Source organism: Amblyomma maculatum, unplaced genomic scaffold (genome assembly GCF_055883805.1).
Source record: "Amblyomma maculatum isolate TAMU_Amacu unplaced genomic scaffold, ASM5588380v1 scaffold_13, whole genome shotgun sequence".
Classification (NCBI taxonomy): domain Eukaryota; kingdom Metazoa; phylum Arthropoda; class Arachnida; order Ixodida; family Ixodidae; genus Amblyomma; species Amblyomma maculatum.
Window position 1 is genome coordinate 19584834 of NW_028146738.1, and position 11356 is coordinate 19596189.

Here is an 11356-nt window from a genome sequence, read left to right on the forward strand (position 1 = left end):
CAGCGGCTCAGCGATAGTAGCCGCCACGAACACATCACGTGAATCCCTCGTGCTGACTAAAGGCGCTTCCCTGCCATGCATAGTGGATTCTCACCCTAAGTCCATGATGGTGCTCACCGCCCCGCTACCTCAGCAACGTGATTCATCGCACGTCTCTCTTTCCATGCTGTCGAAGACAATCAGTCCGGACCTCACGCCGCACCAGCGCAAAGAATTGCTGGAATTGCTTCAAGCCCATCAAGCCATTTTTGATGCCACTTCCCCATCACTGGGACGGACTAGTGTTGCACACCACCGCATCATTACTCAAGGTAACTCGATTGTACGCCGACGACCTTATCGGGTTTCTCTCTCGGAACGAAAAGTAATCGAAGAAAATGTGAATGACATGCTCCGTCGCGATATTATTCGTCCATCAACAAGCCCATGGTCCTCCCCAGTAAAAAAAGGACGGATCGGAAGGATTTTGTGCTGATTATCGCGCACTCAACAAAATTACTCGTAAAGATGTCTACCCGATGCCGCGAATAGATGACGCCCTTGACTCTCTCCAAGGCACCGAATGTTTCTCGACCTTGGATCTCCGCTCAGGTTATTGGCAAATACCTATGCATGAGGGCGACAAAGAAAAAACCGCTTTCGCAACTCCCGATGGTCTTTACGAGTTTAATGTTATGCGTGAGATAAGTGCGTCGGAATCAAGGCGCGAGGACTTTCTTGCCCCGGCGGAGAGGCCGGCGGGGGCAGCCGGTGAGCGTCATGGGCCAACAGGGTGTACACGGACGACTGAGAGAAGTTCGCCAGGACACGAAGATGGAAGCAGTGCCTGCGGGAACAGCCTAGGCGTATTCGTGTGAGTTGCTGTCCCGCGAGGAGCAATGTTTCTTGTGCCGCCGTTAGCGCTTTAAGCCCTATTGCTCGTTTCATTATCTCCGGAGTGCGTTTGTTTCGCCGCGGTAAAGCCCTGACATTCTTCCCGCTTTCCGTTGGTGTTCTATTGTCGCGCGCATGAACGGCCTGTTCTCAGCGCAGTAGCGCCTTATGTTTCTTTGTTTTGCTTTTTTTGTTTATCCTGAATAAACCGGTGTTTTTAGGAGACTGGAATTGTCCCTCGTCGGGCGAGACCACGCCTCGCGGACCCGTTTTTTTGAAGGCGAGGCCTTCATCTGGCGCCCAACGTGGGGCAAGTCTAGTAGTTTGTCAGGCTGCTTATAGATGCACCACACAACTCACTCAGCATCGAGGCCTTTTTTTTTTAACCAAATGCTCGATTGCCACATCTCAAGGAACAGTTGTATACACGAATGCATCAAAAATAAAAAGTCAGCGCAAACTTGAGCTTCGGTTACCGGCGGGCTTAAAACATACCCCTCGAAACATACAACAGCACTCAAAATATCAAGTTCATCTCGCACAAAAATGGCAACTCCCCCCAGTCTCCTGAGGATTACAGGGCCAGGTGCAAGCAGCAAGGGGGATGGGGGAAAGCTCCTACCCTGTTCATAACAGTCTCTTCTGGCCTTCACATAGAGCAGGTGCCGAAACAGGAACGGAAAGGGAGAATTAAAGAATGCAGCGGACAACATGAGCAACAGAGAAAAGATGAAAGATAAGAAAGTTTTACACAAGAACCATCGCAGAATGAGATAGGAGGTATAAAACAACAGTAGAAAGAGCTGGAAGGGCAACAAAATAAGAACTAAACATAACATCATATGTGGATAGAACCGCCAAAAACAATGTGGGGCCAAAAAAAAGAAGGCATCCGCACACGTGCTATGAAGACGGTGACCACAAAGAAGAGCCAGCACTGGGCCAGCGCGGAAGCGGTGGTGGCGACATTGGCGCGGAAACTCAGGGGATGCGGGGAAGAGGCAAGCTTTTAAGTTCTTCTTGTCTGTCGGCGACGGCGGTGGTGGCATCATGTTGAGTGGAGACACTCCGTGTGATCTTCTTTGTTCCCCCCTCGGTCCTGTCCTCCGTACATCACCAGAAATACGATATTCATTTCTTCTTCACGGGCCCCCAGGGCGGCGTGACGGGCCGGCCGGAATTGAGACCACCGTACTGGTACTTCGTCTTCTTTTCTGAGGGCTTCAGAATCTCGAAACTGCACTTGAGCGTCTCGTCGGCAGACATCATGACGCCCGCATTGTCAAAATCACCGCAATAATTGGGTGCCGAGAAGAGGGTCACCAGCTGGCGTTTGGCAAAGAACTCATACCCGTCCTCAACCACCTGATGTGCTCTGCATATTAAGTCCAGGTCGTGCCTGTTGAGAAACTTGGAGACCACATCTGCCCCAAATGTGAAGGAGACACCGCGATCATTCTCGCCCCAGCCCTGGACATCCTTGTCCGGATCGCACCACAGCAGGTCGCAGAATAGGCCTGTGTCAGGGACGTCCGTTGGTCGCATGATCTGTTCCTTGGACTGGAGGTCGGGAGAAACCCCCCCATGGCAGCAGAAGATCTTCTCGTCAATAATGGCGGCAATGGGCAGGCAGTTGAAACAGTCAGTGAACGTCTTCCAGAGCTTGATGTTGTAGCGCCGCTTGCACTCGTCGTAGAAACCATAGATGCGGTTGATGGAGGCGCATTTGTGGTTTTCCCGGAGCAGGAAGAAGTTCTCGGGGTACTTGATCTTGTGAGCGAGCAGCAGGCAGATGGTCTCCAGCGACTGCTTGCCCCGGTCCACGTAGTCGCCCAGGAACAGGTAGTTGGCCTCAGGAGGGAAGCCGCCATACTCGAAGAGCCGCAGCAAGTCCGTGTACTGGCCGTGAATATCGCCACAAACAGAAACAGTGGAACCTGTGTCCAGTAGAGAGGGAACTTCTATCCCCGCTATTTTGACAGTCACCGACGGTGCATTATCAGGGCGGGCATCTTGGAGGCGGAACGTGGACGGCAAATCACTTACCGTTTGGTCCTTGATGTCCTGGGACCGTGTTTCACGCTCTAAGGGCCAGCCAATCACCTCTGGTGCCGGGGCTGTCTGGGCCAGAGGAGATGGCTTCTCTCCAAGTCTCTTACGTCGCTTAGGCTGATGTCTGCAGCAGCCCCGTACCCTGGCTGCCGGGTGATGAGACGACCAAAAAACCAGGCTCCATGCTGGCCACGTTCCTACGCCCGCATTGCAGCCGGCGGCAACCGGCCCAGTCCGGCCTGCCACCCCTTGCACTCGGCCAGTCACCAGAGGAGGCCTGGTCTGGCCTGCCACCCCTTGCTCTCGGCCAGTCACCGGAGGAGGCCCGGTCCGGCCTGCCACCCCTTGCTTTCGGCCAGTGACCTGAGGAGGCCCGGTCTGGCCTGCTACCCCTTGCTCTCGGCCAACCACCGGAGGAGGCCCGGTCCGGCCTGCCACCCCTTGCACTCGGCCAGTCCCCGGAGGAGGCCCGGTCCGGCCTGCCACACCCTGCAGTCGGCCAGTCACTGGAGGAGGCCCGGTCCGGCCTGCCACACCCTGCAGTCGGCCAGTCAGCGGAGGAGGCCCGGTCTGGCCTGCCACCCCCTGCTGTCGGCCAGTCAGCGGAGGAGGCCCGGACGGGCTGCCACCCCCTGCAGTCGGTCAGTCAGCGGAGGAGGCCCGGTCTGGCCTGCCACCCCCTGCAGTCGGCTCAGTACAGGGGGAGGCCCGGTCTGGCCTGCCACCACCCTCAGTCGGCGCGGTTCAGGAGGAGGCGCTCCAGGCATTGCGACCTTGTGGAAGTCGCCTGCCCCCACACAGCAGCTGGGGGTAATCACGCTGTGGGCTGCCAATGATCCGAGCCATGCACAAGACGGCTCGAGGCAGGTCTCCGCTGGAGAGGTGGCTTGTAGTCGAACTCCGCCAAGAAAGATGCCTCGATGCGGGAGGCCTCCCTGGCCATGTCCTCGAAGTCCATGAACTGGCGGCGCCGGAGGTATGGCTGGTGCCTCGGATGGTACCGACATATGGCATGAGCCCCTTATCTGGTTCCGGAGCTCCAGGATCTGCCCGCTTATGCAGCTTTTGAAAATGGTCCAAAAACTCGAGCAAACCCTCGAGTTCGCCTTGCGTCCTGGCACAAAGCTCATCCTTGATGCGGATTACGTAGTCAGGCGGCAAAAACTCATCCCGGAAACGCTATACAAAGTCCTGTTTTGTTGTGAATGGCCGCTGTCTACGCCTCCAGGTTGCTGCGGAACCTACTAAAGCTACAGGAATCACACGTGTGACCGGAGCACTGTCCGAAATTCCCATTGCTATCTGATAGTCATCGAGTTCATGAAGAAAATCGCAAACAGGCTTCTTGTCGGCGCATCCTTCAAACCTCGGCACGGGCAATTTAACTATCCAACGGCATACATGGATGACGTCGTGGTGTTTTCAGAAAGTCTAGGTGAGCATCTCATCCATTTCCCCACTCTTTTTCAACGAATGCAGGCCGCAGGCATCACCATTAACCCCCGCAAAGTGCAGTTGGTTTCACGCAGAATAAACCTGCTCGGTTTCATTGTTGAACAAGGCACAGCCGGCCTGACGAGGAGAAACTGCAGGCCATATTGCAGCTGCCATCACCAACAAACGTCAAGAGCCTGCAGCGATTCTTGGGCATGGTCGATTTCTAACGCCACTTCATTCCAAACTGTGCGAACCTGGCAAGACCCCTTCATCAGCTTCTCCGGAAAGGTGCGCGTTGGTCCTGGACAGACAAGAGCAGGAATCGTTTCGGGCGCTGTCAACAGCTATCGCCGATACTGCTCGTCTGCGGCTCCCGGACCTAAACCGGCTCTTTACAGTGCAGACTGATGCGGGCAGCTCGTCAGCACCAGCATTGTTTTTGTACTCCTCCCAGTGCCCTTCTTCGTTTCGTTCTTCGATATCTCGGGAGATGTCCCGTCTTGAGAGGGGGGGGGGGGAGTGTGGGGCTCCGCAGCCCCTTTAAGTGTTTTAAACCGTGCACGCGTCTTTCTATTTGTATTGTGTTTGCACGGGCAGCGCAAGTGCGCATGAGCAAGCAGATAATCTTGGGGGGCGTGGTGTTAGCGGCGACAGACGACGGTAGATAAGCGCGTCGGAAGCAAGGCGCGGGCCTTTCTTGCCCCGGCGGAGAGGCCGGCGGGGGCAGCCGGCGAGCGCCATGTGCAAGCAGGGTGTGCACGGAAGACTGAGAGAAGTTCGCCAAGACACGAAGATGGAAGCAGTGCCTGCAGGAACAGCCTAGGCGTATTCGTGTGAGTTGCTGTCCCGCGAGGAGCAATGTTTCTTGTGCCGCCGTTAGCGCTTTGACCCTATTGCTCGTTTTGTTCGCTCCGTCGTTTCGCCGCGGTAAAGTTCTGACATTCTTCCCGCTTTCCGTTGCTGTTCTATTGTCGCGCGCATGAACGGCCTGCTCTGAGCGCAGTAGCGCCTTATGTTTCTTCGTTTTGCTTTTTTTTCTTTATCTGGAATAAACCGGTGTTTTTAGGAGACTGGATTTGTCAATCGTCGGGCGAGACCATGGCTCGCGGACCCGTTGTTTTGAAGGCGAGGCCTTCAAAGATTACTATAATGCGGAAGTGTATTTGCGCGCTTTTCTGCAGTTCATTCTTGCTAAACATAATCTTTAGAGAGAGCGCAAAACGCAAAAATTAAATTTATTCTGTTTCTGTAAACATTAAATTTAAGTTGTTGTTGTTGTTTTTTCGAGTGTGATATCCTACTTGGTTTAGATTAGAAAACTTCGCTGCAAATCTTACTTTCAAAATATTCATTACAATTAATAAAAAAAATATAAGGGTTATGAAACGCTGTATTATGCTCAGCTGAGAAAAAAAAATGCGCCAGACAATATACAGTGATACTCTTTCTGCTGGGGTTTGTTAAATTCGTCAGAATGTCACTGCAATAAGCCGCACCGAAACGATAACCTGTGTACGAGGGCGGGGCTTGTGTCCTGTCCTGTCCTGTTACAGTGCTCTAGAAGATTTTCTACCTCCTTTTTATTCCCGGCCCCCACTTCGTCTCCTTCATCTTCATTCTCTTCCAGCCTACACTCTTTCATAGTCAAATGTTTTTGCACATTACAACCCTGCGCGCCGACGCAACTGCCAACAAAGCAGCAGCGGGCTTTGTTTTTAGAGTGGCCGTTGTGGTCTTTAACTGCGAATGTTCAAAATTGCAATTCATCACAATTTTTTTTTTAATCCAGATAAGCCATATTTACTTCTTTCTCAGCTCTAAAAGCGCCGCCGCTGTGTTCGCTCTCAAGCACCTCCGCACGCGGTGCCACGTACTTGCTCCGCCGAAGAAGCCTCGAAACCTAAAAGAACGGGCGTTATTTTTTTTTTGTTTTGTTCTGTGGCAGCGTCCCCTAAAGCTAGCCTTACGTTTCAAGTTTTTGTCATAGCTTGTGAAAGCAAGACCGCTGCGTTGATGGTTCGCCGATGGACCAGCCGGAGACTTGGTCTCTCCGTCGACGCTGCCGTCCACTATAGCGGTGCCACAAGGGCCAGGCTGTCTTCCAATAAGGTGCCTGCCTGGCGACCCTGCCGTGCTCGTGCGCTTCGCCGAGGTCATGGCGGCCATCGCGGCATCCGACGCAGCTGTCCGCCCCGGTGGCGGTATGGACGATGGCAACCATTTCTGCACCCCGACGTCTACCGAGCGGACGCTACCCAGGGAAGCTCCTGCACCGGCGACCGTCCTTCCTCACTGCAAAATCCAGCTCGGCCGACGACAGCTCGCTTGACAACGGAGCTGAAGTCCAGGAGGTCAGAATGGAGTCCTAATTTTTGCTATCGCATCAAGCATAGTCGAGCTCGATGACGAATTCCCCTACCAGGAAGTGATATCGCCTCAATTTAAAAAATAAACGGCAGCATAACGCTGCAGGTGTTGATATGGAGCAGATGTCTTTTATTACCTCCACACGACGTGCTACGAAAACGTTCGGTCCACACTGTTGCCGTGCTCTGCTTCGAATTCGTTACACACTTATATGTGCCTTAGTTCCAGCTTTTTCAGAATAGCTCCTGCGGTTTTTAGCGTTCGCTGGTCTCCCGTGCATAAGCATGGCATCGGCTTACTGCGATCACGGGACGACGTGGCGCGTGAAGCCCGTGCTTCACACCTCTTGCTACCATCTTCGTCGTCGTACGATGAGCGCGATCACAAGTTGGCCCCACACCCCGCAAAGATTTCCCACGTCGTCGTATTGGTGGTGGTAGTGGCTTATTATTAAATAATCAAAACAAAGGAAAAGAGGGTTGCCGGCGGCGGTAACTTCTTTCTAAATTCTGAAGCACCTCAGTGGCGGCCGGCGGGAAAGAAAAGGGGATCCCGCTCGTCAGTTTTTGTTGCAACTTGTCAGCGGCTCCAGCAGGCGACTACAACATTGAGGTAAAGCACAAGCGATTCGTCATCATGTCCGGAAAGTTTTATTTTTTGAAGCATGATTCCATATATGAACGTATAGCCTGTAACCTTATGAAACACTCGTTCTGATTTCTAGTGCTACATGAGGGTTATAAAACGATTAAGCATATATGCACGCATTTCGCTTATGATATGAGGCACAGTTTCGTTGTAAACAGTAGTTGACACGCCGCAGAACCAAAACGTTAGGGGGATACTCAAGCTCCGCTTCAAAGGTAAAAGAAAAACGCCTTTAACACCGCCTTTATTCCGCGAATACTTTGATACTTTTTTGTATAAGTAGGTTTTCGGGGAAATGAAGGCGCACTATCTCACTTTTCAGTGGACACATACACTAGTTAAAGATGCATACGTCGTCTGTTGAATCCCTATCGCAGGCCAGCCTCCAAATTTGACTATGCAAACAATAATTCTCGCTTTTCGGAAAGAGCACGCCTCTGAAATTGTAGTAAAACTCAGTGCACCTTGGCGTTATCACGTTCTGTCATTTTCTGTGGCGTATGCCCTGCTGTAGCTATAGCTGGAACAGAACGCCTGGCTGCACTTGCGTTGCTCGATACTTTCGCAGAGCTGTCTTCATGTCGTCCTCGTGCCAGATGGGCCAGGTCCTTTTTTTTCTTTTCTTTTTGGTAGCGAAAGCTACATTGGCCAAGAACTTGCGACTTCGCTGTGGCGGTGCTCCGAGAAGGAACAGAGCCGTTGCCTAGCAACCGCCGCAGCTGTCAGACGCAGCACCATCTGGCAATAAGAAGCAACCAGAAGATGTCTCGTCTTTAATGCAACATCATAGCTAGACAACCAGACTAACCTGGACTTACAATCAACGTTAAGATCAAACCTCCTCCACTGAGAATCGAACCTCCATCCTTGGGATCCCCAGTCGAGCACTTTAAGGAACGGTGCCATGCCCGGGATCTTTTTCTTTATTGCATTGAAGTACTTGGAAGCGCCCAGGATTGTGAGTAGCGCATTCTAATTCTCCTTCTGTAGCGTGAGGATGATAGTGTTGATGATAGGCTGGCCAGCGGCCCATTTCGGGCGAGCGTGTGCTCAGCATTGAAGGAACTGTACTTGATTGGGCTCGGTTGGATAAGGCTCAATTGGTTTTGGATTGAATTCTATTATACTGTATTGGACTACACTGGGTTAGATGAGATTAGATTGGATTGAAGAGGAGTAGGCAGCCCAGCGCCAGCCACACAAGCTTTCGCTACGTATATCGTAGCCTAGCTAAGTTAACCCACGGCCAATTTTTATTTATTTACAAGAAAACTAAATGAGTGGCATAGTGGCTCCTGCTACTTCATTTCAACAATTTATAGGAACCACCCGGGCTGACGGTATACACATCAACATAACATATCACATAAAAACATAGCATTAATAACATTACAGAATCGCAAACAGTACGAAGTACAAGCGTCAGAACAAATAACCCTGATGAGGTATATAAGCTCTTTAAATGTGTTTAGATGTGTGTGAAGGTGTAACTCTGTACAGAATAATACATACTACAATATGCATAACAGATAGGAATAAACAAGGACATAACACAAAATAAGAACATTTGCGGTATATACAACAAATTAAATAACAAAGCTACTGAAGCACTGACTAACAGTAAAACAAAAAGCGATAATAATCTTTGGGGCGCTAACCCAGGAGAAGCAAATAAAAAATGAGAAGGGTTCAACGCTAACCGGATGTGGAGCTAAATCATTAGCTGCGGGTTACCGAGCGTTCTTCTTTCTCTTCTTCTTCTTCTGTTTCTTTTCCTTTCTTTTTCTCCTTTTCTGTCTCTTTTTCTTCTTCTCCTCCTCCTTCTTCTTCTTCTTCGCGGCTGTTAAAGGGCGTTCGTGACTACGGCCACGGACTAGGCGAAAGGCCGAAACCTGGCGTAATATTTCCTTCGCAATAAAAGATATTAATACACTCACTCACATAAAGGTAGGAGCTCTAACATTGACTAGGCCACATGTGATAAATTAGTAGTTCTCCAGGATGCCACTGTCCAATGAATGCTATAAATGCCACAAGTGCTCACTTCTGCAGTGCACCCGTCGGCTAGAGGCCTAATAGCTTTAGTGGACCTAAAGGTACTTTAGAGCGCTGAAGTCTCTCTTCAATCGCAACATGAAGTTGCCATGCATCCGGCAGTAAAACAGCAGATGAGCCACATCCTCACTTTCATAGTGACACACACACACACACACAAACGCGCGCGCACCCGCTTGCAAACACAAACACATGGGTGTACACACTAGGACACACACACACGCACACACACACGCACTGTGAGCTGTCTGTGCGGCCAATGCTATGAGGAAGTACTTGTAAGCCGTTCCTAAACGCAAGCGGGGAAGGAGCGTTTCTTCTAAACTTCTGCTGATAGAAATAGTAATATCGAACCGAAACAAAGGATCAATGAAATGTAGTCTAAAGTTTTACATTTTGGCTTAAACCATATCTTTTCGTTCATTTCAATACGCATAGACTTCAAACATGAGCGCTATATGCGCTTCTCGATAATTGAAAGTCAGAAGTGAGGGCATTGCAGCGTGCTTGCCAAGCCGCCGCATCCGCCTCTGTGTTTCCTGAAATAAGGCAATGTCCGAGTATCCATTAGAAAATTATAATATGATTATTTTTGGTAACCTTGGAAAATTCTTTAATAACCTCGTATTCCGGGGGAGGCGGCGGGGGGGTGGGGGGGGGTATTCGGGTATGCCAGTCTAGCCTTCCATGGTATGGGATTACCGTTGCCAAGATATTTCAGTGCAGACTGATAGTCGCTTAAGGTTACCCACATACACGAATCATGCACCGATGAGATGAGCTAGAGAGCAAAATAAATAGCGTAAACCTCAGCAGTCGTTGATTCGGTCGTGTGAGTTAGTTTACATGAGGTTCGCTCATTCAGCTGCGGAATCACGTATTCATACGCTGATGAATTTTGTTGAATGGAACCATCAGTATACACATGATTGTAACTGGGATACGGCATATGTATCTGGTAAAGTGCTAACTGCTGAGCAGCAAGCATCATCATGTCACACTTTCTAATTATCCCTTCGACAGACAACTGTACTGGAGACGTAACCAAAAGCCCCGCGGAAATTCTGTGCCTGCTTTCCGAAATTCATAATCTGGAAGAAGCTAGCGGTGTTGTTGAGGTAATTGATATATATGCCTTAAATATCGTTTTTGAAGAGCGGACGCTATGGGGTGCATTTCGTGTTGAGTTATCAGACGGATATCTGCATGTCTCTGTTGCCCTTAACACTTCAAACTGAGACCGACTTGCCTCAGTAAATGCCAGAGCGCTGTAAATTGCTTGAGGAACTCCCAAACCCACATGAAGATCGGGGCCCTTAGCCAACAATCTTTGCAGGCGTCTTTCTCAGGTTCGCGACAGACCATGTAGAATCGGCGTGGAATACGCATATATATAATATGAATGCATTGTGAACTGGGAGCAGAGATGGTGAAGAACTGCCCCAAGACGTACCTGCAAGCCTACGAAGCACCTTCACAAAAGCGTTTACTTGGTCTTCGATAGATTTTATGAGGAGCCCAAGGGACTTGCCTGTCAAGAACTACACCCAGAAAACGTTAAGAGTTGAACGTTAAGGCAGAGTCGGAAATCATTCAAGTTATTTCGGGTGAAAGGCAAAACTGCTGTTTTTACGTGACAGAGCATCATCCCTCTTTCCGTTATAAAGCAGCCAATTGCATCTAGGCCTGCTTACAAAGTAGACTGAATGAAGTCTGCCGTTTTGCCATGAGCTCAAATGCAGACATCATCGGCATATAGTGAGTGTAAACCAGAAGGGAGCGTCCGTGGCAAAGCCGCCATCACACAGTTGAAACGAAAAGGGCTTAGCACGCTGCCCTGCGGCATGCCCTGCATGAAGCTATGTTCGATGCTTCTTCTTTCACTCGTCTGTTTGAATATTTTTTTGACATCTAAAAAGTTTTA

General features: G+C 50.3%; 1 pseudogene; it reads right to left on the minus strand.

The window, feature by feature from the left end:
- Positions 1–1966: 1966 nt before the first annotated feature.
- LOC146172303 (serine/threonine-protein phosphatase PP1-beta catalytic subunit pseudogene) lies at positions 1967–6528 on the minus strand (annotated as a pseudogene).
- Positions 6529–11356: the final 4828 nt, after the last annotated feature.